Consider the following 23,408-nt stretch of genomic DNA (forward strand, 5'->3'; position numbering starts at 1 on the left):
CTTAAAATGTAATGGTAATTTTCCAATAATAAAAAAATACCGTCACCTTATTGGTTGACAATGGGATAATCAATCTGTTATTATCTGGCTGCTCTAAGAGGCATTCTGGTCCGACTGTGAAACGCGCGCACTGCCACCCTCCTCACAACCCCCACCCAGCCCGCTGATCCCGACAGAATGTTTCTATTTGCTATATTGGGTTGGCGCTGGACAGGGCCCACGTTGTGGGGAGTGATCTCGCCGATCACGTGGATAAGTGTGCTGATGAGACCCGGAAAGTCAAAGCCTGCACCAAAATGTTCCGTTTTAATAAATAGTGCGGATGGCAAATATTTAAATGGACTAAACCTTTATCGTTGAAAAATATTATTGTTTTATGCAATAACGAACCCGGAAACCTGAGTTGGATTCCGGGCCACGCACGGCTATCAGCAGTGCCAAATTACATCAGCAACGGTGGTGTGGGCCCACCTTTCACCAAACTCACACACTGACCAGCGCGGATGATCAACAACTCCCATGACCAACGCAGCGTTCGGAGAGGCCTTCATCCAGCAGTGGATGAACAAACGGCTGAGAATTGTAAACGTATCTGGGTTTGGGTTTAGTGCTGTGCTAACAGATTGGTTACGTAACCGCACTAATTGGGGGGAGTCCAGATTATGAATGAATAATTACGACAATGCTTGCCGTCGTGTAAAGGGTTAGCATACTGCACTTGCAATACAGAAGCCTCGAATTCGGTTTTGTCTCCAGGCGCGGCAGATGGAACAATGGTGGCAATGTTACTTAAATTCCTCCTCGACCTCACTCCACCCAGCAGTAGCACCTCGCCTCGTCTGGCCTCTCTGCGTGCGGAGAAGAAGGGGCCATTGGCCGAAACGTCGAACGTGTTAAGTATCGGGACACGTGCGGTGGGTTAAAGCGTGGGTACTGCCACCTCTTTCACGACGTCTGAGCCCAAGCATGGAAGGCTGCGAGACAAATGCCCTGGAGTGGAAACCCCCTTCCGCCAGCAGTGGCGTGAGTGAGCAATTGCAGTGCCGCGCCTTTACATAGGGAGCATGGAATAACTTCGCGTTCATGTAGAGGTGGGAGGGAGGGCCTTGTATGGCCTTGCATGGCCTGCGACGCCCTCTTGTGGATTTAGTTGGTCAAAGAAGAGACATCGTTCGTACGCGACATGTGTCACGTCGTGCCGTGCTACTCGACTTGTCAATGTCGTGAGGGTTTCACTCTCCATCGCACCGCGTGTGCTGAAGGCGCAGCTAAATTGGCACGTTGTGGTTACGTGACGAACCTTACGAAATGCCCGTGTCGTCTGGTGGCGGGTGTAACGACGCACTAAAATTTGCGCGATCTAACCCAACAACAAGGGAAAATAAATCTCAATTATGGAAAACATCAGTGTGGCTTTACGTCTGGCCCTGGAAGAGTGTTTCTGCTTAAAAAAAATTAAATTAAACATTTTTAAACTTTTTTTAATCCAATTTAAACTCAAGTGTTTATTATATGTTAATGTTGACTAAAGCTTTCGTGACTGCAGGAATTCATATTCTTTGGGTCTTTCGGTAAAGTCACGTAGATAGGTTCAAAGAAAATAACATCGTAGTTTTAATGTGATTTTGTTATTGTCTTTGAACCTATCTGCGTGACTTTACCGAAAGATCCAAAGAATATAAATGTGAATGCTCCGTGAGTTGGGAAACAGTTCTAAGTATATTTGACGGGCGATGCCTCATGCGCAGTATCTGATGAAATTAGTCGATCCTGTACCGCTGACTAGAGAGGCTTAGACTCTGTAGCATTACCACGACGAATTCGCCGTATGAATGACGTTACCAAACCTCCCGACCAGCGGTACGCGTGGGAACAGGTCGGCAAAAGTCTGCGTACTCTGCAGTTAAGTTCCTCATACAATGAGTCGAGTAATCGACTATCAAAATATTAACTAACATCGTTATTTATATATTTACTCGCTTTGACCCCAAAAATCTGATTTATAGACACAATGTTTCTCCTATTTTTTTCGATTCGTTTATTGCCGCCTTTGGACTGATCCCATGGCGTTGAGGTGGAGTCGCGTCACTTAAGAGCGAACGGGCCGACTTCAACAAACCAGCTTTGCGCAGTGGCAGTATCGTAGCCAATGAGGTTTATCCGAGGCGCGATTATTGCTAATTGAAAACTTTTCCCAATACCCCGCCACGCTGACTTGAAACACAGTCGGCGTCGGCAATTTTTGCAAGCTCTTTCGGGAGCTTTAGTTTCTCAACGAAAGAAAAGAACGCGCGTGAGAATGTAAGGTGGTAGAAGCAGTAATACCTGCGTGATTGTAACAAGTTAGACCTGGACTGGCCCCTCCAGTGGTTACCGGCCCTATTTCTCACAGTGCTAATGACAACTTTGTTAAATCACGTTGCACCCAATAAAATGAACTCGTCGGCCTATGAATGCATCCATGGTACTAAAGTAATGCTGCTCCCCTGTTCCATGTGTAGGGATAATCGGCACTCACCACTCTGTAGGCTGGTTAGCTCCCCCTTCTCGTCAGTGTCAATGACGATGGCCCAGAAGGGGCCAACGCATCCTGGGACACATTAACCGGGACCCCGGGAGGGGGAACCGCCCGAGCCACGCCTCCCTTCCAGAAAGTTCGTGGCTAGGGCGGAGCAAACCACGACCCAGTATATAAGCCAAAGCAGTTTGAGAGATTTGGTCTGCTACCTTAAAACCTCAAGCAAATTCTACACTTCATTACAACAACGAAAAGCTCCCGAAAAAGCTTGCAAAAATTGCCGACGCCGACTGTGTTTCAAGTCAGCGTTGCGGGGTATTGGGAAAAGTTTTCAATTAGCAATAATCGCGCCTCGGATAAACCTCATTGGCTACAATACTGCCACTGCGCAAAGCTGGTTTGTTGATGCCGGCCCGTTCCCTCTTAAGTCACGCGGGACTACCTCAACACCATGGGTTCATTCAAATACTAAAATCAACACATCCACTAAAAAACACATTTAATTTGCTATTATAATACAATAAGGATTTTACTAAACATATTGAAATTATTTAATGAAATCGATAGTAAATTACTCGATGAATTGGATGAGGAGATATGTTAACATTGTCCGTGCCTCTTCCCGCGTGTGCCGCTGGACGGGAGGTGATAGCTGGCGCTTGTGGACGTCATTGGTATACAACACGTGACTTCGAAGTGGTGTTCTGTTGAAGTGCAAATAAAGTTAAGAGTGCGATAATTTGTGCGAGGCTTTGTTATACCTACTCTTTGGTTCTATTCGGTAAAGTCACCTACGTGACCAAAGAGTATGGATCCTTGCAGTCACGAAAGCTTTAAATCTAGAACTTTGTGATACCGTTGATTTTATTTGTTGAAAAGCAAAATAATATTTACGTTTTAATCATTCAGAAATCGGCTGTTCCCTTATAGTTTTGGTTGTAAGTGGAACAACAATCGCAAGAGGTCAGTGATACTCTGTTTCTATTGCTTAAACTGTAATGGTAAATTTTCCAATAATAAAAAAAATACCGTCACCTTATTGGATGACAACGGGATAATCAATCTGTTATTATCTGGCTGCTCTAAGAGGCATTCTGGTCCTACTGCGACACGCGCGCACCTCCACCCTCCTCACAACCCCCACCCAGCCCGCTGATCTCGACGGAATGTGTCGATTTGCTATATTGGGTTCGTTCTGGACAGGGCCCACGTTGTGGGGATAGAGTGATCTCGCCGATCACGTGGATGAGTGTGCTGATGAGACCCGGAAAGTCAAAGCCTGCTCCAAAATGTTCCGTTTTAATAAATAGTGCGGATCGCAAATATTTAAATGGACTAAACCTCTAGTATTAAAAAAAAAAAAAATTTATGCAATAACGAACCCGGAAACCTGAGTTGGATTTCGAGCCACGCACGGCTATCAGCAGTGCCAAATTACATCAGCAACGGTGGTGTGGGCCCACCTTTCACCAAACTCACACACTGACCAGCGCGGATGATCAAGCAACTCTCATGACCAACGCAGCGGTCGGAGAGGCCTTCATCCAGCAGTGGATGAACAAACGGCTGAGAATTGTAAACGTATCTGGGTTTGGGTTTACTGCTGTGCTAACAGATTGGTTACGTAACCACACTAATTGGGGGGGGTCCAGATAATGAATGAATAATTACATAGGGAGCATGGAATAACTTCGCGTTCGTGAAGAGGTGGGAGGGAGGGCCTTGTTTGGCCTTGCATGGCCTGCGACGCCCTCTTGTGGATTTAGTTGGTCAAAAAATAGACGTAGTTCGTACGCGACATGTTCACGTCGTGCCGTGCTGCTTGACTTGTCAATGTCGTGAGGGTTTCACTCTCCATCGCACCGCGTGTGCTGAAGGCGCAGCTAAATTGGCACGTTGTGTTTACGTGACGAACCTTGCGAATCGTCCGTGTTCGACTGGTGGCGGGTGTAACGACGCACTAAAATTTGCGCGAACTAACCCAACAACAACAACGGAAAATAAACCTCAATTATGGAAAACATCAGTGTGTCTTTACGTCTGGCCCTGGTAGAGTGTTTCTGCTTTAAAAAAAATATTTAAACATGTTTTTTAATCCAATTTAAACTCAAGCGTTTATTATATGTTAATGTTGACTAGAGTTTTTCGTGACTTCAGGAATTAATATTCTTTGGGTCTTTCGGTAAGAGTCACGTAGATAGGTTCAAAGGTAATAACGTCATAGCTTTTGGTTATTTTGTTATTTTATTTGAACCTCTCTGCGTGACTTTACCAAAAGACCCAAAGAATATAAATGTGAATGCTCCGTGAGTTGGGAAGCAGTTTTAAGTATATTTGACGGGCGATGCCTCATGCGCAGTATCTGATGTAATTAGACGATCCTGTACCTAGAGAGGCTTAGACTCTGTAGCATTACTACGACGAATTCGCCGTATGAATGACGTCACCAAACCTCCTGTCCAGCGGCACGCGTGGGAAGAGGTCGGCAAAAAGTCTGAGTACTCTGCAGTTAATTTTCTCATCCAATGAGTCGAGTAATCGACTATCAAAATATTAACTAAAATCGTTATTTATATATTTACGCGCTTTTACCCCAAAAACCTGATTTATAGATACAATCTTTTTATATCTTTTTAATCGATTCGTTTATTGTCGACATTGGACTGATCCCATGGCATTGAGGTGGAGCCGCGTCGCTTAATAGGGAACGGGCCACCCTCAACAAACCAGCTTTGCGCAGTGGCAGTATCGTAGCCAATGAGGTGTATCCGAGGCGCGATTATTGCTAATTGAAAACTTTTCCCAATACCCCGCCACGCTGACTTGAAACACAGTCGGCGTCGGCAATTTTTGCAAGCTCTTTCGGGAGCTTGAGTTTCTCGACGAAAGAAAATAACGCGCGTGAGAATGTAAGTTGATAGAAGCAGTAATACTTGTCGTGATTGTAACAAGTTGGACCTGGACTGGCCCTCCAGTGGTTACCGGCCCTATCTCTCACAGTGAAAAGGACGACTTTTTGAATTCTGATTTAAAGCTTTCGTGACTGCAGTAATTCATATTCTTAGCTCTTTCGGTAAAGTCACGTTGAAGGGAAACAATAAAATATACATAAAACAATAAAAATTCTCACAAAAGTAATGTGGAAACCCTCCCCGTAGAGGCGGTTAAATTTTGATTTAAATCACGTTGCACCCAATAAAATAAACTAGTCGGCCTATGAATGCATCCATGGCACTAAAGTAATGCTGCTCCCTGTTCCATGTGTAGGGGTAATCGGCACTCACCACTCTGTGGGCTGGTAGCTGTCACGTCAGTGTCAATGAACATGGCCCAAAACGGGCCAACGGATCCTGGGACACATTCGCCGGGACCTCAGGAGGGGGAACCGCCTTAGCCAGAAAGTTTGAGAGATTCGGTCTGCGACATCTGCCTTGGCAGTGAAAAATTATTACAATCTCGGTAGGTATTGGTTCAAGCAAGTTCTACACTTCATTAAATCATCCAAAAGCTCCTGAAAGAGCTTGCAAAAATTGCCGACGCCGACCGTGTTTCAAGTCAGCGTGGCGGGGTATTGGGAAAAGTTTTCAATTAGCAATAATCGCGCCTCGGATAAACCTCATTGGCTACGATACTGCCACTGCGCAAACCTGGTTTGTTGTAGCCGGCCCGTTCCCTCTTAAGTCACGCGGGCCTACCTCAACGTCATGGGTTAATTCAAATACTAACATCAACACATCCAATAAAAAACACATTTAATTTGCTATTATAATACAATAAGGATTTTACTAAACATATTTAAATTATTTAATGAAACCGATAGTAAATTACTCGATGAATTGGATGAGGAGATATGTTAACATTGTCCGTGCCTCTTTCCCGCGTGTGCCGCTGGACGGGAGGTGATAGCTGGCACTTGTGGACGTCATTGGTATACAACACGTGACTTCGAAGTGGTGTTCTGTTAAAGTGCAAATAAAGTTAAGAGTGCGATAATTTGTGCGAGGCTTTGTGATACCTACTCTTTGGTTCTATTCGGTAAAGTCACCTACGTGACCAAAGAGTATGGATCCTTGCAGTCACGAAAGCTTTAAATCTAGAACTTTGTGATACCGTTGATTTTATTTGTTGAAAAGCAAAATAATAGGTACGTTTTAATCATTCAGAAATCGGCTGTTCCCTTATAGTTTTGGTTGTAAGTGGAATAACAAACGCAAAAGGTCAGTGATACTCTGTTTCTATTGCTTAAACTGTAATGGTAAATTTTCCAATAATAAAAAATATAGTCACCTTATTGGATGACAACGGGATAATCAATCTGTTATTATCTGGCTGCTCTAAGAGGCATTCTGGTCCGACTGCGACACGCGCGCACTGCCACCCTCCTCACAACCCCCACCCAGCCCGCTGATCCCGACGGAATGTGTCGATTTGCTATATTGGGTTCGCGCTGGACAGGGCCCACGTTGTGGGGATAGAGTGATCTCGCCGATCACGTGGATGAGTGTGCTGATGAGACCCGGAAAGTCAAAGCCTGCTCCAAAATGTTCCGTTTTAATAAATAGTGCGGATGGCAAATATTTAAATGGACTAAACCTTTTAGTATTAAAAAAATATTCTATTTTATGCAATAACGAACCCGGAAACCTGAGTCGGATTCCGGGCCACGCACGACTATCAGCAGTGCCAAATTACATCAGCAACGGTGGTGTGGGCCCACCTTTCACCAAACTCACACACTGACCAGCGCGGATGGTCAAGCAACTCCCATGACCAACGCAGCGTTCGGAGAGGCCTTCATCCAGCAGTGGATGAACAAACGGCTGAGAATTGTAAACGTATCTGGGTTTGGGTTTAGTGCTGTGCTAACAGATTGGATACGTAACCGCACTAATTGGGGGAAGTCCAGATTATGAATTAAAAATTACGACAATGCTTGCCGTCGTGTAAAGGGTTAGCATACTGCACTTGCAATACAGAAGCCTCGAATTCGGGTTTGTCTCCAGGCGCGGCGGATGGAACAATGGTGGCAATGTTTCTTAAATCCCTCCTCGACCTCACTCCGCCCAGCAGTAGAACCTCGCCTACTCTGGCCTCTCTGCGTGCCGTGAAGAAGGGGCCATTGCCCGAAACGTCACCTAGCATGTCCTTCCCAACGTGCTCTTTGACGAACGTGTTGAGTATCGGGACACGTGCGGTGGGTTAAAGCGTGGGTACTGCCACCTCTTTCACGACGTCTGAGCCCAAGCATGGAAGGCTACGAGACAAATGCCCTGGAGTGGAGACCCCCTTCCGCCAGCAGTGGCGTGAGCGAGCAATTGCCGTGCCGCGCCTTTACATAGGGAGCATGGAATAACTTCGCGTTCGTGAAGAGGTGGGAGGGAGGGCCTTGTATGACCTTGCATGGCCTGCGACGCCCTCTTGTGGATTTATTTGGTCAAAAAAGAGACATCGTTCGTACACGACATGTTCACGTCGTGCCGTGCTACTCGACTTGTCAATGTCGTGAGGGTTTCACTCTCCATCGCACCGCGTGTGCTGAAGGCGCATCTAAATTGGCACGTTGTGTTTACGTGATGAACCTTACGAATCGTCCGTGTTCGGCTGGTGGCGCGTGTAACGACGCACTAAAATTTGCGCGATCTAACCCAACAACAAGGGAAAATAAACCTCAATTATGGAAAACATCAGTGTGTCTTTACGGCTGGCCCTGGTAGAGTGTTTCTGCTTATAAAATTTAAACTTTTTTATCCAATTTAAACTCAAGTGTTTATTATATGTTAATGTTTACTTAAAGTTTTCGTGACTGCAGGAATTCATATTCTTTGGGTCTTTCGGTAAAGTCACGTAGATAGGTTCAAAGAAAATAACATCGTAGTTTTTTGTTATTTTGTTATTTTCTTTGAACCTATCTGCGTGACTTTACTGAAAGACCCAAAGCATATAAATGTGAATGCTCCGTGAGTTGGGAAACAGTTCTAAGTATATTTGACGGGCGATGCCTCATGCGCAGTATCTGATGTAATTAGTCGATCCTATACCGCTGACTAGAGAGGCTTAGACTCTGTAGCATTACCACGACGAATTCGCCGTATGAATGACGTTACCAAACCTCCCGACCAGCGGTACGCGTGGGAAGAGGTCGGCAAAAGTCTGCGTACTCTGAAGTTAAGTTCCTCATACAATGAGTCGAGTAATCGACTATCAAAATATTAACTAACATCGTTATTTATATATTTACTCGCTTTGAACCCAAAAACCTGATTTATAGACACAATGTTTCTCCTATTTTTTTTTTCGATTCGTTTATTGTCGCCTTTGGACTGATCCCATGGCGTTGAGGTGCAGTCGCGTCGCTTAAGAGGGAACGGGCCGACCTCAACAAACCAGCTTTGCGCAGTGGCAGTATCGTAGCCAATGAGGTTTATCCGAGGCGCGATTATTGCTAATTGAAAACTTTTCCCAATACCCCGCCACGCTGACTTGAAACACAGTCGGCGTCGGCAATTTTTGCAAGCTCTTTCGGGAGCTTTAGTTTTTCGACGAAAGAAAAGAACGCGCGTGAGAATGTAAGGTGGTTGGACCTGGACTGCCCCCTCCAGTGGTTACCGGCCCTATTTCTCACAGTGCTAAGGACAACTTTTGAAATCACGTTGCACCCAATAAAATAAACTCGTCGGCCTATGAATGCATCCATGGTACTAAAGTAATGCTGCTCCCCTGTTCCATGTGTAGGGGTAATCGGCACTCACCACTGTGTGGGCTGGTAGCTCCCCCTTCTCGTCAATAGGGGGCGGAAGCGCAATCACGTCAGTGTCAATGACCATGGCCGAAAAGGGGCCAACGCATCCTAGGACACATTAACCGGGACCCCGGGAGGGGGAACCGCCCGAGCCACGCCTCCCTTCCAGAAAGTTCGTGGCTAGGGCGGAGCAAACCACGACCCAGTATATAAGCCAAAGCAGTTTGAGAGATTTGGTCTGCGACCTCTGCCTTGGCAGTGCAAAATTATTACAATCTCGGTAGGTATTGGTTCTGCTACCTTAAAACCTCAAGCAAATTCTTACAACAACGAAAAGCTCCCGAAAAAGCTTGCAAAAATTGCCGACGCCGACTGTGATTCAAGTCAGCGTGGCGGGGTATTGGGAAAAGTTTTCAATTAGCAATAATCGCGCCTCGGATAAACCTCATTGGCTACGATACTGCCACTGCGCAAAGCTGGTTTGTTGAATCCGGCCCGTTCCATCTTAAGTCACGCGGGACTACCTCAACGTCAAGGGTTAATTCAAATACTAACATCAACACATCCAGTAAAAAACACATTTAATTTGCTATTATAATACAATAAGGATTTTACTAAACATATTTAAATTATTTAATGAAATCGATAGTAAATTACTCGATGAATTGGATGAGGAGATATGTTAACATTGTCCGTGCCTCTTCCCGCGTGTGCCGCTGGACGGGAGGTGATAGCTGGCGCTTGTGGACGTCATTGGTATACAACACGTGACTTCGAAGTGGTGTTCTGTTAAAGTGCAAATAAAGTTAAGAGTGCGATAATTTGAGCGAGGCTTTGTGATTCCTACTCTTTGGTTCTACGTGACCAAAGAGTATGGATCCTTGCAGTCACGAAAGCTTTAAATCTAGAACTTTGTGATACCGTTGATTTTATTTGTTGAAAAGCAAAATAATATGTACGTTTTAATCATTCAGAAATCGGCTGTTCCCTTATAGTTTTGGTTGTAAGTGGAATAACAAACGCAAAAGGTCAGTGATACTCTGTTTCTATTGCTTTAACTGTAATGGTAAATTTTCCAATAATAAAAATACCGTCACCTTATTGGATGACAACGGGATAATCAATCTGTTATTATCTGGCTGCTCTAAGAGGCATTCTGGTCCGACTGCGACACGCGCGCACTGCCACCCTCCTCACAACCCCCACCCAGCCCGCTGATCCCAAAGGAATGTTTCTATTTACTATATTGGGTTCGCGCTGGACAGGGCCCACGTTGTGGGGATAGAGTGATCTCGCCGATCACGTGGATGAGTGTGCTGATGAGACCCGGAAAGTCAAAGCCTGCTCCAAAATGTTCCGTTTTAATAAATAGTGCGGATGGCAAATATTTAAATGGACTAAACCTTTTAGTATTAAAAAAATATTCTTTTTTTATAAAATAACGAACCCGGAAACCTGAGTCGGATTCCGGGCCACGCACGACTATCAGCAGTGCCAAATTACATCAGCAACGGTGGTGTGGGCCCAACTTTCACCAAATTCACACACTGACCAGCGTGGATGGTCAAGCAACTCCCATGACCAACGCAGCGTTCGGAGAGGCCTTCATCCAGCAGTGGATGAACAAACGGCTGAGAATTGTAAACGTATCTGGGTTTGGGTTTAGTGCTGTGCTAACAGATTGGTTACGTAACCACACTAATTGGGGGGAGTCCAGATTATGAATGAATAATTACGACAATGCTTGCCGTCGTGTAAAGGGTTAGCATACTGCACTTGCAATACAGAAGCCTCGAATTCGGTTTTGTCTCCAGGCGCGGCGGATGGAACAATGGTGGCAATGTTTCTTAAATCCCTCCTCGACCTCACTCCGCCCAGCAGTAGAACCTCGCCTCCTCTGGCCTCTCTGCGTGCCGTGAAGAAGGGGCCATTAGCCCGAAACGTCGCCTAGCATGTCCTTCCCAACGTGCTCTTTGACGAACGGGTTGAGTATCGGGACACGTGCGGTGGGTTAAAGCGTGGGTACTGCCACCTGTTTCACGACGTCTGAGCCCAAGCATGGAAGGCTACGAGACAAATGCCCTGGAGTGGAGACCCCCTTCCGCCAGCAGTGGCGTGAGCGAGCAATTGCAGTGCCGCGCCTTTACATAGGGAGCATGGAATAACTTCGCGTTCATGAAGAGGTGGGAGGGAGGGCCTTGTATGGCCTTGCATGGCCTGCGACGCCCTCTTGTGGATTTAGTTGGTCAAAGAAGAGACATCGTTCGTACGCGACATGTTCACGTCGTGCCGTGCTACTCGACTTGTCAATGTCGTGAGCGTTTCACTCTCCATCGCACCGCGTGTGCTGAAGGCGCAGCTAAATTGGCACGTTGTGTTGACGTGACGAACCTTGCGAATCGTCCGTGTTCGGCTGGTGGCGGGTGTAACGACGCACTAAAATTTGCGCGATCTAACCCAACAACAAGGGAAAATAAACCTCAATTATGGAAAACATCAGTGTGTCTTTACGTCTGGCCCTGGTAGGGTGTTTCTGCTTTTAAAAATTTTGAATAATTTTTTATCCAATTTAAACTCAAGTGTTAATTATATGTTAATGTTGACTAAAGTTTTCGTAACTGCAGGAATTCAAATTCTGTTGGTCTTTCGGTAAAGTCAGGCAGATAGGTTCAAACAAAATAACGTCGTAGTTTTTGGTTATTTTGTTATTTTCTTTGAAACTATCTGCGTGACTTCACTGAAAGACCCAAAGAATATATCTGTGAATGCTCCGTGAGTTGGGAAACAGTTCTAAGTATATTTGACGGGCGATGCCTCATGCGCAGTGTCTGATGTAATGAGACGATCCTGTACCGCTGACTAGAGATGCTTAGACTCTGTACCATTTCCACGACGAATTCGCCGTATGAATGACGTCACCAAACCTCCCGTCCAGCGGCACGCGTGGGAAGAGGTCGGCAAAAGTCTGAGTAATCTCATACAATGAGTCGAGTAATCGACTATCAAAATATTAACTAACATCGTTATTTATATATTTACGCGCTTTGACCCCAAAAACCTGATTTATAGATACAATGTTTTTTTATATTTTTTAATCGATTCGTTTATTGTCGCCTTTGGACTGATCCCATGGCGTTGAGGCAGGACCGCGTCGCTTAATATGGAACGGGCCGACCTCAACAAACCAGCTTTGCGCAGTGGCAGTATCGTAGCCAATGAGGTTTATCCGAGGCGCGATTATTGCTAATTGAAAACTTTTCCCAATACCCCGCCATGCTGATTTGAAACACAGTCGGCATCGGCAATTTTTGCAAGCTCTTTCGGGAGCTTTTGTTTGTTGTAATGAAGTGTAGAACTTGCTTGAGGTTGTAAGGTAGCAGAACCAATACCTACCGAGACTGTAATAATTTTGCACTGCCAAGGCAGAGGTCGCAGACCGAATCTCTCAAACTGCTTTCGCTTATATACTGGTTCGTGGCTTGCTCCGCCCTTGCCACGCCTCCCTTCCACAAAGTTCGTGGCTAGGGCGGTTCCCCCTCCCGGGGTCCCGGGGAATGTGTCCCAGGATGCGTTGGCCCCTTTTGGGCCATGGTCATTGACACTGACGTGACAGCGCTTCCGCCACTTATTGACGAGAAGGGGGAGCTACCAGCCCACAGAGTGGTGAGTGCCGATTACCTCTACACATGGAACAGGGAGCAGCATTACTTTAGTGCCATGAATGCATTCATAGGCCGACTAGTTTATTTTATTGGGTGCAACGAAATTTTAAAAAGTTGTCCTCTGCACTGTGAGAGATAGGGCCGGTAACCAGGTCCAATCACGACAGCTATTACTGCTTCTACCACCTTACATTAACACGCGCGTTCTTTTCTTTCGTCGAGAAACTCAAGCTCCCGAACGAGCTTGCAAAAATTGCCGACGCCGACTGTGTTTCAAGTCAGCGTGGCGGGGTATTGGGAAAAGTTTTCAATTAGCAATAATCGCGCCTCGGATAAACCTCATTGACTACGATACTGCCACTGCGCAAAGCTGGTTTGTTGAGGTCGGCCCGTTCCCTCTTAAGCGACGGGGCTCCATCTCAACGCCATGGGATCAGTCCAAAGGCGACAATAAACGAATCGATTAAAACATATTTTTAAAAACATTGCATCTATAAATCACGTTTTTGGTGTCAAAGCGCGTAAATATATAAATAACGATGTTAGTTAATATTTTGATAGTCGATTCCTCGACTCATTGGATGAGAGTACTCAGACTTTTGCCGACCTCTTCCCACGCGTGCCGCTGGACGGGAAGTTTGGTGACGTCATTCATACGGCGAATTCGTCGTGGTAATGGTACAGAGTCTAAGCATCTCTAGTCAGCGGTACAGGATCGTCTTATTACATCAGATACTGCGCATGAGGCATCGCCCGTCAAATATACTTAAAACTGTTTCCCAACTCACGGAGCATTCACAGATATATTATTTGGGTCTTTCGGTAAAGTCACGAAGATAGGTTCAAAGAAAATAACAAAATAACAAAAAACTACGACTTTATTTTCTTTGAACCTATCTACGTGACTTTACCGAAAGACCCAAAGAATATGAATTCCTGCAGTCACAAAACTTTAGTCAACATTAACATATAATAAACACTTGAGTTTAAATTGGATTAAAAAATGTTTTTTTTAATCAGAAACAATCTACCAGGGCCAGACGTAAAGACACACTGATGTTTTACATATTTGAGGTTTATGGTCCGTTGTTGTTGGGTTAGATCGCGCAAATTTTAGTGCGTCGTTACACCCGCCACCAGTCGAACACGGACGATTCGCAAGGTTCGTCACGTAAACACAACGTGCCAATTTAGCTGCGCCTTCAGCACACGCGGTGCGATGGAGAGTGAAACCCTCACGACATTGACAAGTTGAGTAGCAGGGCACGACGTGAACATGTCGCGTACGAACGATGTCTCTTCTTTGACCAACTAAATCCACAAGAGGGCGGTGCAGGCCATGCAGGGAACCTCCCTCGCACATCTTCATGAACGCGAAGTTATTCCAAGCTCCCTATGTAAAGGCGCGGCACTGCAATTGCTCGCTCACGCCACTGCTGGCAGTAGAACGAATACCTGCAATGGTTATCATAATTTTGCACCAGACTGCCAAGCCAGAGGTCGCAGACCGAATCTCTCAAACTGCATTGCACCCAACAAAATTAACTAGTCAGCCCATGGCTGCATCCCCGGCACGATAGTGTTGTTGTTCTCTGTCCCACGTGTTTGATTCCATACTTTTATTCCATTAAATCAACAGCAAAGTTCAACTTCTGTAAGCTGTGCCCCTTTCTCCTGCCCCTTCGTAATAAATAATGACCAGGCCCTGTTGTTGCTGATTCTTTCACCCCCGCGCCTTTCCTTATAGGCCCTGCCCATTATCATTTGGGCCCCGCCCATTTGTGTCTAGCCCCGCCCCTTCCTCTCGCACACGGGGTGGGGGTTGTGAGGAGGGTGGCAGTGCGCGCGTGTCGCAGTAGGACCAGAATGCCTCTTAGAGCAGCCAGATAATAACAGATTGATTATCCCGTTGTCAACCAATAAGGTGACGGTATTTTTATTTATTGTTAAATTTTACATAAGATGTTAAGCAATAGAAACAGAGTGTAACTGACATTGCATTTATTATTCCGCTTACAATCAAAAGTATTAGGGAACAACCGATTTCTGAATAATTGTAACGGAAATATTATTTTGGTTTTCAACCAAAAAAAAATCCACGGTATCACAAAGCCTCGCATAAATGATCGCATGGAAGGCTACGAGACAAATGCCCTGGAGTGGAGACCCCCTTCCGCCAGCAGTAGCGTGAGCGTGCAATTGCAGTGCCGCGCCTTTACATAGGGAGCATGGAATAACTTCGCGTTCATGAAGAGGTGGGAGGGAGGGCCTTGTATGGCCTTGCATGGCCTGCGTCGCCCTCTTGTGGATTTAGTTGGTCAAAGAAGAGACATCGTACGCGGCATGTTCACGTCGTGCCGTGCTACTCGACTTGTCAATGTCGTGAGGGTTTCACTCTCCATCGCACCGCGTGTGCTGAAGGCGCAGCTAAATTGCCACGTTGTGTTTACGTGACGAACCTTGCGAATCGTCCGTGTTCGTCTGGTGGCGGGTGTAACGACGCACTAAAATTTGCGCGATCTAACCCAACAACAACAACAACAAGGGAAAATAAATCTCAATTATGGAATACATCAGTGTGTCTTTACGTCTGGCCCTGGTGGAGTCTTTCTGTTTTTTTATTTTTTTTTTTAATCCAATTTAAACTCAACTGTTAATTATATGTTAATGTTGACTAAATTTTCGTGACTGCAGGAATTCATATTCTTTGGGTCTTTCGAAAATAACGTCGTAGTTTTTGGTAATTTTGTTATTTTTCTTGAACCTATCTGCGTGACTTTACCGAAAGACCCAAAGAATATAAATGTGAAAGCTCCGTGAGTTGGGAAACAGTTCTAAGTATATTTGACGGGCGATGCCTCATGCGCAGTATCTGATGTAATTAGACGATCCTGTACCGCTGACTAGAGAGGCTTAGACTCTGTAGCATTACCACGACGAATTGGCCGTGTGAATGACGTTACCAAACCTCCCGTCCAGCGGCACGCGTGGGAAGAGGTCGGCAAAAGTCTGAGTACTCTGCAGTTAATTTTCCTCATCCAATGAGTCGAGTAATCTATTATCAAAATATTAACTAAAATCGTTATTTATATATTTACGCACTTTGACCCCCAAAAATTGATTTACAGATACAAACTTTATTTTTATGTTTTAATCGATTCGTTTATTTTCGCCTTTGGACTGATCCCATGGCGTTGAGGTGGAGCCGCGTCGCTTAATAGAGAACGGCCGACCACAACAAACCAGCTTTGCGCAGTGGCAGTATCGTAGCCAATGAGGTTTATCCGAGGCGCGATTATTGCTAATTGAAAACTTTTCCCAATACCCCGCCACGCTGACTTGAAACACAGTCGGCGTCGGCAATTTTTGCAAGCTCTTTCGGGAGCTGTTGGTTGTTTTAATGAAGTGTAGAATTTGCTTTAGGTTTTAAGGTAGCAGAACCTATACCTGCCGAGATTGAAATTATTTTGCAGTGGACTGGCAATCGCAGACCCAATTTCTCAAACTGCGTTGCACCCAATTAAATAAACTAGTCAGCCCATGGCTGCATCCCCGGCTCGATAGTTACGCGCTTTCCTCTCACAGCGCGGCAGCCAACGCTACAGGATCCTGTACCATTGACATGCTAATTGTCTCACATTAGCATCACTAACCCAGCTTCTCTCTACCTTACATCTATTACCTGTGCCCAACTCCCTCCTCTCTCCTTGCCTCCCCCCTGTCTCACGGCGCGACAGCCAACGCTGCAGCATCCTGTATCATTGACATGCTAATTGTCTCACATTCGCATCACTTTTGTCGTGCTCATGCCTTGCTCGCCCTCTAATCCCTCGAGCTTGCAGCACTCCACTCACCCTACCCCCCCCCTCGATCTCTCCTCCCTGGCTCCTCCCCCCTCTCTTGCCTACATAGCCTCTTGTTACTGCAGACCTTTTTCCCACTTCAGCAATTGTTTCCTGCTGTGGTTGTCCCACCTGATGGCGGACGATTGTGCTGCGCCCGAAACGTCGTGATTATTTTATTTCTACCTACGTGACTTTTACCGAAAGAACCAAAGAGTATAGTTATGTTGTTCTCTGTCCCACGTGTGTGATTCCATACTTTTATTCCATGAAATCAACAGCAAAGTTCAATTTCTGTAAGCTGTGCCCCTTTCTCCTGCCCCTTCGTAATAAATAATGATCAGGCCCTGTTGTTGCTGCTTCTTTCACACCCGCTCCTTTCCTTTTAGGCCCCGCCCATTCTCATTTGGGCCCCGCCCATTTGTGTCTAGCCCCGCCCCTTCCCCTCGCACACGGGGTGGGGGTTGTGAGGAGGGTGGCAGTGCGCGCGTGTCGCAGTAGGACCAGAATGCCTCTTAGAGCAGACAGATAATAACATATTGATTATCCCGTTGTGAACCTATAAGTTGATGGTATTTTTATTTATTGGAAAAATTACTTTTAGTTTTTAATCAATAGAAACAGTGTCACTGACCTCTTATTGGTTCTTTCGGTAAAGTCACGTAGAATGGAAATAAAATAATGAAAATAAAACATAATAAAATACAATTCTCACGACGTTTCAGCCACAACACAAGTAGCCTTCTTCAGGTGAAGGAAGACAACTGTCGTCCCATTCTACGTGACTTTACTGAAAGAACCAAGAAGATGAATCCAAGCAGTCACGAAAGCTTTAAATCGAAATATCATTGACTTGTTGCATTTGTTATTCCACTTACAACCAAAAGTATTAGGGAACAGCCGATTTCTGAATAATTAAAACGTAAATATTATTTTGGATTTCAACCAAAAAAATCCACACTATCACAAAGCTTCGCATAAATTATCGCACTCTTAACTTTATTTGCACTTTAACAGGACACCACTTCGAAGTCACGTGTTGTATACCGATGACGTCCACAAGCGCCAGCCATCACCTCCCGTCCAGCGGCACACGCGGGAAAGAGGCACGGACAATGTTAACATATCTCCTCATCCAATTCATCGAGTAATTGACTATCGGTTTCATTAAATAATTTAAATATGTTTAATAAAATCCTCATTTTATTATAATAGCAAATTAAATGTGTTTTTTAGTGGATGTGTTGATTTTAGTATTTGAATGAACTCATGGCGTTAAGGCAATGCCGCGTGACTTAAGAGGGAAGGGGCCGGCCTCAACAAACCAGCTTTGCGCAGTGGCAGTATCGTAGCCAATGAGGTTTATCCGAGGCGCGATTGTTGCTAATTGAAAACTTTTCCAAATACCCCGCCACGTTGACTTGAAACACAGTCGGCGTCGGCAATTTTTGCAAGCTCATTCGGCAGCTTTGGTTGTTTAATGAAGTGTAGAAATTGCGTGAGGTTTTAAGGCAGTAGAACCAATACCTACCGAGACTGTAATAATTTTGCACTGCCAAGGCAGAGGTCGCAGACCGAATCTCTCAAACTGCTTTGGCTTATAAACTGGTTCGTGGTTTGCTCCGCCGTAGCCACGCCTCCCTTCCACAAAGTTCGTGGCGGTTCCCCCTGCCGGGGTCCCGGGGAATGTGTCCCAGGATGCGTTGGCCCCTCTTGGGCCATGGTAATTGACACTGACGTGATAGCGCTTCCGCCCCCTATTGACGGAGAAGGGGGAGCTACCAGCCCACAGAGTGGTGAGTGCCGATTATCCCTACACATGGAACAGGGAGCAGGGAGCAGCATTACTTTAGTGCCATGGATGGCATTCATGGGCCACCTCGTTTATTTTATTGGGTGCAATGTGATTTCATAAAGTCGTCCTTTGCACTGTGAGAGATAGGGCCGGTAACCACTGGAGGGCCAGTCCAGGTTCTACTTGTTACAATCACGACAGCTATTACTGCTTCTACCACCTTACATTCTCACGCGCGTTCTTTTCTTTCGTCGAAAAACTCAAGCTCCCGAAAGAGCTTGCAAAAATTGCCGACGCCGACTGTGTTTCAAGTCAGCGTGGCGGGGTATTGGGAAAAGTTTTCAATTAGCAATAATCGCGCCTCGGATAAACCTCATTGGCTACGATACTGCCACTGCGCAAAGCTGGTTTGTTGAGGCCGGCCCGTTCCCTATTATGCAACGCGGAACCACCTCAACGCCATGGGATCAGTCCAAAGGCGACGATAAACGAATCGATTACAAAATATAAAAAAAAAACATTGTATCTATAAATCAGGTTTTTGGAGTCAAAGCGCGTAAATATATAAATAACGATGTTAGTTTATATTTTGATAGTCGATTACTTGACTCATTGTATGAGAGTACTCAGACTTTTGCCGACCTCTTCCCACGCGTGCCGCTGGACGGGAGGTTTGGTGACGTCATTCATACAGTGAATTCGTCGTGGTAATGCTACAAAGTCTAAGCCTCTCTAGTCAGCGGTACAGGTTCGTCTAATTACATCAGATACTGCGCATGAGGCATCGCCCGTCAAGTATACTTAGAACTGTTTCCCAACTCACGGAGCATTCACAGATATATTCTTTGGGTCTTTCGGTGAAGTCACGCAGATAGTTTCAAAGAAAATAACAAAATAACCAAAAACTACGACGTTATTTTCTTTGAACCTATCTACCTGACTTTACCGAAAGACCAAAAGAATTTGAATTCCTGTAGTCACGAAAACTTTAGTCAACATTAACATATAATAAACAATTGAGTTCAAATTGGATAAAAAACATGTTTTAAAAATTTTAAATGCAGAAACACTCTACCAGTGCCAGACGTAAACACACACTGATGTATTCCATAATTGAAGTTTATTTTCCCTTGTTGTTGTTGGGTTAGATCGCGCAAATTTTAGTGCGTCGTTACACCCGCCACCAGTCGAACACGGACGATTCGCAAGGTTCGTCACGTAAACACAACGTGCCAATTTAGCTGCGCCTTCAGCACACGCGGTGCGATGGAGAGTGAAACCCTCATGACATTGACAAGTCGAGTAGCACGGCACGACGTGACACATGTCGCGAACGATGTCTCTTCTTTGACCAACTAAATCCACAAGAGGGCGGCGCAGGCCATGTAAGGCTATGCAAGGCCCTCCCTCCCACCTCTTCATGAACGCGAAGTTATTCCATGCTCCCTATGTAAAGGCGCGGCACGGCAATTGCTCGCTCACGCCACTGCTGGCGGAAGGGGGTCTCCACTCCAGGGCATTTGTCTCGTAGCCTTCCATGCTTGGGCTCAGACGTCGTGAAAGAGGTGGCAGTACCCACGCTTTAACCCACCGCACGTGTCCCGATACTCAACACGTTCGTCAAAGAGCACGTTGGGAAGGACATGCTAGGCGACGTTTCGGGCTAATGGCCCCTTCTTCACGGCACGCAGAGAGGCCAGAGGAGGCGAGGTTCTGGCGGAGTGAGGTCGAGGAGGGATTTAAGAAACATTGCCACCATTGTTCCATCTGCTGCGCCTGGAGACAAAACCGAATTCGAGGCTTCTGTATTGCAAGTGCAGTATGCTAACCCTTTACACGACGGCAAGCATTGTCGTAATTATTCATTCATAATCTGGACTCCCCCCAATTAGTGCGGTTACGTAACCAATCTGTTAGCACAGCACTAAACCCAAACCCAGATACGTTTACAATTCTCAGCCGTTTGTTCATCCACTGTTGGATGAAGGCCTCTCCGAACGCTGCGTTGGTCATGGGAGTTGCTTGACCATCCGCGCTGGTCAGTGTGTGAGTTTGGTGAAAGGTTGGCCCACACCACCGTTGCTGATGTAATTTGGCATTGCTGATAGCCGTGCGTGGCCCGGAATCCAACTCAGGTTGCCGGGTTCGTTATTGCATAAAAAATAATATTTTTTTAATAGTAATGGTTTAGTCCATTTAAATATTTGCCATCCGCACTATTTATTAAAACGGAACATTTTGGAGCAGGCTTTGACTTTCCGGGTCTCATCAGCACACTCATTCACGTGATCGGCGAGATCACTCTATCCCCACAACGTGGGCCCTGTCCAGCGCGAACCCAATATACCAAATAGAAACATTCCGTCGGGATCAGCGGGCTGGGTGGGGGTTGTGAGGAGGGTGGCAGTGCGCGCGTGTCACAGTCGGACCAGAATGCCTCTTAGAGCAGCCAGATAATAACAGATTGATTATCCCGTTGTCATCCAATAAGGTGACGGTATTTTTTTTATTGGAAAATTTACCATTACAGTTTAAGCAATAGAAACAGAGTGTCACTGACCTTTTGCGTTTGTTATTCCACTTACAACCAAAACTATAAGGGAACAGCCGATTTCTGAATGATTAAAACGTAAATATTATTTTGCTTTTCAATAAATAAAATCCACGGTATCACAAAGCCTCGCACAAATAATCGCACTCAGCTGTATTTACACTTTAACAGGACACCACTTCGAAGTCACGTGTTGTATACCAATGACGTCCCCAAGCGCCAGCCATCACCTCCCGTCCAGCGGCACACGCGGAAAGAGGCACGGACAATGTTAACATATCTCCTCATCCAATTAATCGAAAAATTAACCATCGGTTTCATTTAATTATTTAAATTTGTTTAGTAAAATCCTGATTGTATTATACGTACTCTTAGTTTTTTCGGTAAAGTCACGTTGAAGAGAAACAACAAAATAACTAAGAGTATGAATTACTGCAGTCACGAAAGCTTTAAATCAAAATTTGTATTATACGTGTTGATTTTAGTATTTTAATGAACCCATGGCATTGAGGTAGTCCCGCGTGACTTAAGAGGGAACGGGCCGGCCTCAACAAACCAGCTTTGCGCAGTGGCAGTATCGTAGCCAATGAGGTTTATCCGAGGCGCGATTATTGCTAATTGAAAACTTTTCCCAATACCCCGCCACGCTGACTTGAAACACAGTCGGCGTCGGCAATTTTTGCAAGCTCTTTCGGGAGCTTTGGGTTGTTTAATGAAGTGTAGAATTTACCTTAGTGAAGTGCAGAATTTGCTTGAGGTTTTAAGGTAGCAAAACCAATACTTGCCGAGATTTAAATATATTTCCACTGGACTGGCAAGACAGAGGTCGCAGACCCAATTTCTCAAACTGCTTTGCACCCCAATAAATTAACTGGTCCAGCCCATGGCTGCATCCCCGGCACTATCGTTATGCTGTTCTCTTTCCATGAAATCAACAGCAAAGTTCTGTGTCTGCAAGGTGTGCCCCTTTCCCCTGCCCCTTCGTAATAAATAATGATCAGGCCCAGATGTTGCTGCTTCTCTCACGCCCGCGCCTTTCCTTTTTAGGCCCCGCCCATTATCATTTAGGGGCCGTCCATAAATTACGTCACCCGATTTTGGCCGATTATTTACCCCCCCTCCCATTCTCGTCACACGGCGTCACAAGAAGTCAGACCCCACCTCAAATATGACGTCACAAATCTCTGCCCCTCCCCCCAAAATCATATTTCCAATTTTGAAAATAAAACATGCTTCAAATCAATTTAAACTATTGTCATTGCAGTGCGTATTTAATGTGGCGCTGCACTCTGATAATTATAAAATAGGAAAAGTTATTATAACTATAAAAATATACTTGAAGCTTTGTAGTAGAACGAAGCAAAATGGAGAGTACAATTATAGCAATCACATATTCATTCCACAGAATGAAAAGCCCTGGTAGAATAATTAAAATAAAAAAGTTTAATAACAATCATTCAAAACATTTACAAAATGCTTCTCCATTCTCCCATGGAGAAGCAAAATGCTCTTTCATGGAATAAATAAAAGGTGACCTTAGTAAATTTAAATAATCAAATAGTTAATAATGAAAAATTATCAAATTTGTGTTATAACAATTCTATTGTGTATATTTATTTAAAGTGGCGCGTTTTGATGTGACGTCACAATTCTCAAACTCCCCCTCCCCCCTCGTCACAACCCGTCACAACCCGTCACAAATGTCTGACCCCCCTAGGTATGTGACGTCATTTATGGACGGTCCCATAGGCCTTAGGCCCTGCCAATTAGTGTCTAGCCCCACGCCCCTTCCCCTCGCACACGGGGTGGGGGTTGTGCTCGACCAGAGGACGCCAAAAGGCGTACAGCTCAAAAACAATGCACTATCAAAGTAATGAGGGCTCGGGGTGAGCATCTACATCATTAGACCTCCTTTGCCAGTACCAATTGTGTCGAGGCTCAAAAGAAATCCGTCCCTTGGTGTGGACCAATCAGTTTCAAGGACAATGCATATATTATCATAGTGTGTTTTTTTGTTTGCATTTGACTGCAAATACTGTGGTTAATGCAGACATGAATGCTTGTAAAAAGGTTTCAGTTTTGCTGCCAGAAAAAAGGGGAAAAACCCTATTATTACAAGGGAACAACCGATTTCTGAATAATTAAAAGGTAAATATTATTTAGCTTTCAACCAATAAAATCCACGGTCTCACAAAGCCTCGCATAAATGATCGCACTCTTAACTTTATTTGCACTTTAACAGGACACCACTTCGAAGTCACGTGTTGTATACCGATGATGTCCCCAAGCGCCAGCCATCAC

General features: G+C 45.2%; 12 non-coding genes across 12 annotated transcripts; 7 read left to right on the forward strand and 5 right to left on the reverse strand.

Moving 5' to 3' along the window:
• The first annotated feature begins 2,120 nt into the window (after positions 1-2,120).
• Positions 2,121-2,261, forward strand: LOC142931026 (U4 spliceosomal RNA). The gene has a single exon (XR_012947026.1). It is a non-coding gene; the product is annotated as a U4 spliceosomal RNA (small nuclear RNA).
• Positions 2,262-2,773: 512 nt separating this feature from the next.
• LOC142931023 (U4 spliceosomal RNA) lies at positions 2,774-2,914 on the reverse strand. Its single transcript, XR_012947022.1, has one exon. It is a non-coding gene; the product is annotated as a U4 spliceosomal RNA (small nuclear RNA).
• A 2,332-nt stretch (positions 2,915-5,246) lies between these two features.
• Positions 5,247-5,387, forward strand: LOC116952419 (U4 spliceosomal RNA). The gene has a single exon (XR_004404439.1). It is a non-coding gene; the product is annotated as a U4 spliceosomal RNA (small nuclear RNA).
• Positions 5,388-6,026: 639 nt separating this feature from the next.
• On the reverse strand, positions 6,027-6,167 carry LOC116952427 (U4 spliceosomal RNA). The gene has a single exon (XR_004404446.1). It is a non-coding gene; the product is annotated as a U4 spliceosomal RNA (small nuclear RNA).
• Positions 6,168-8,903: 2,736 nt separating this feature from the next.
• On the forward strand, positions 8,904-9,044 carry LOC116952439 (U4 spliceosomal RNA). The gene has a single exon (XR_004404455.1). It is a non-coding gene; the product is annotated as a U4 spliceosomal RNA (small nuclear RNA).
• Positions 9,045-9,594: 550 nt separating this feature from the next.
• Positions 9,595-9,735, reverse strand: LOC116952417 (U4 spliceosomal RNA). The gene has a single exon (XR_004404437.1). It is a non-coding gene; the product is annotated as a U4 spliceosomal RNA (small nuclear RNA).
• A 2,708-nt stretch (positions 9,736-12,443) lies between these two features.
• Positions 12,444-12,584, forward strand: LOC116952420 (U4 spliceosomal RNA). The gene has a single exon (XR_004404440.1). It is a non-coding gene; the product is annotated as a U4 spliceosomal RNA (small nuclear RNA).
• Positions 12,585-13,150: 566 nt separating this feature from the next.
• On the reverse strand, positions 13,151-13,291 carry LOC116952428 (U4 spliceosomal RNA). The gene has a single exon (XR_004404447.1). It is a non-coding gene; the product is annotated as a U4 spliceosomal RNA (small nuclear RNA).
• A 2,872-nt stretch (positions 13,292-16,163) lies between these two features.
• Positions 16,164-16,304, forward strand: LOC116952410 (U4 spliceosomal RNA). The gene has a single exon (XR_004404430.1). It is a non-coding gene; the product is annotated as a U4 spliceosomal RNA (small nuclear RNA).
• A 1,783-nt stretch (positions 16,305-18,087) lies between these two features.
• LOC116952432 (U4 spliceosomal RNA) lies at positions 18,088-18,228 on the forward strand. Its single transcript, XR_012947023.1, has one exon. It is a non-coding gene; the product is annotated as a U4 spliceosomal RNA (small nuclear RNA).
• Positions 18,229-18,821: 593 nt separating this feature from the next.
• LOC116952422 (U4 spliceosomal RNA) lies at positions 18,822-18,962 on the reverse strand. The gene has a single exon (XR_004404441.2). It is a non-coding gene; the product is annotated as a U4 spliceosomal RNA (small nuclear RNA).
• A 2,702-nt stretch (positions 18,963-21,664) lies between these two features.
• Positions 21,665-21,805, forward strand: LOC116952414 (U4 spliceosomal RNA). Its single transcript, XR_004404434.2, has one exon. It is a non-coding gene; the product is annotated as a U4 spliceosomal RNA (small nuclear RNA).
• The last annotated feature ends 1,603 nt before the right edge of the window (positions 21,806-23,408 follow it).

This window comes from Petromyzon marinus, chromosome 46 (assembly GCF_048934315.1).
Source record: "Petromyzon marinus isolate PM22_M1 ecotype Great Lakes invasive population chromosome 46, UKy_Petmar_22M1.pri1.0, whole genome shotgun sequence".
In the NCBI taxonomy this organism is placed as follows: Eukaryota; Metazoa; Chordata; class Hyperoartia; order Petromyzontiformes; family Petromyzontidae; genus Petromyzon; species Petromyzon marinus.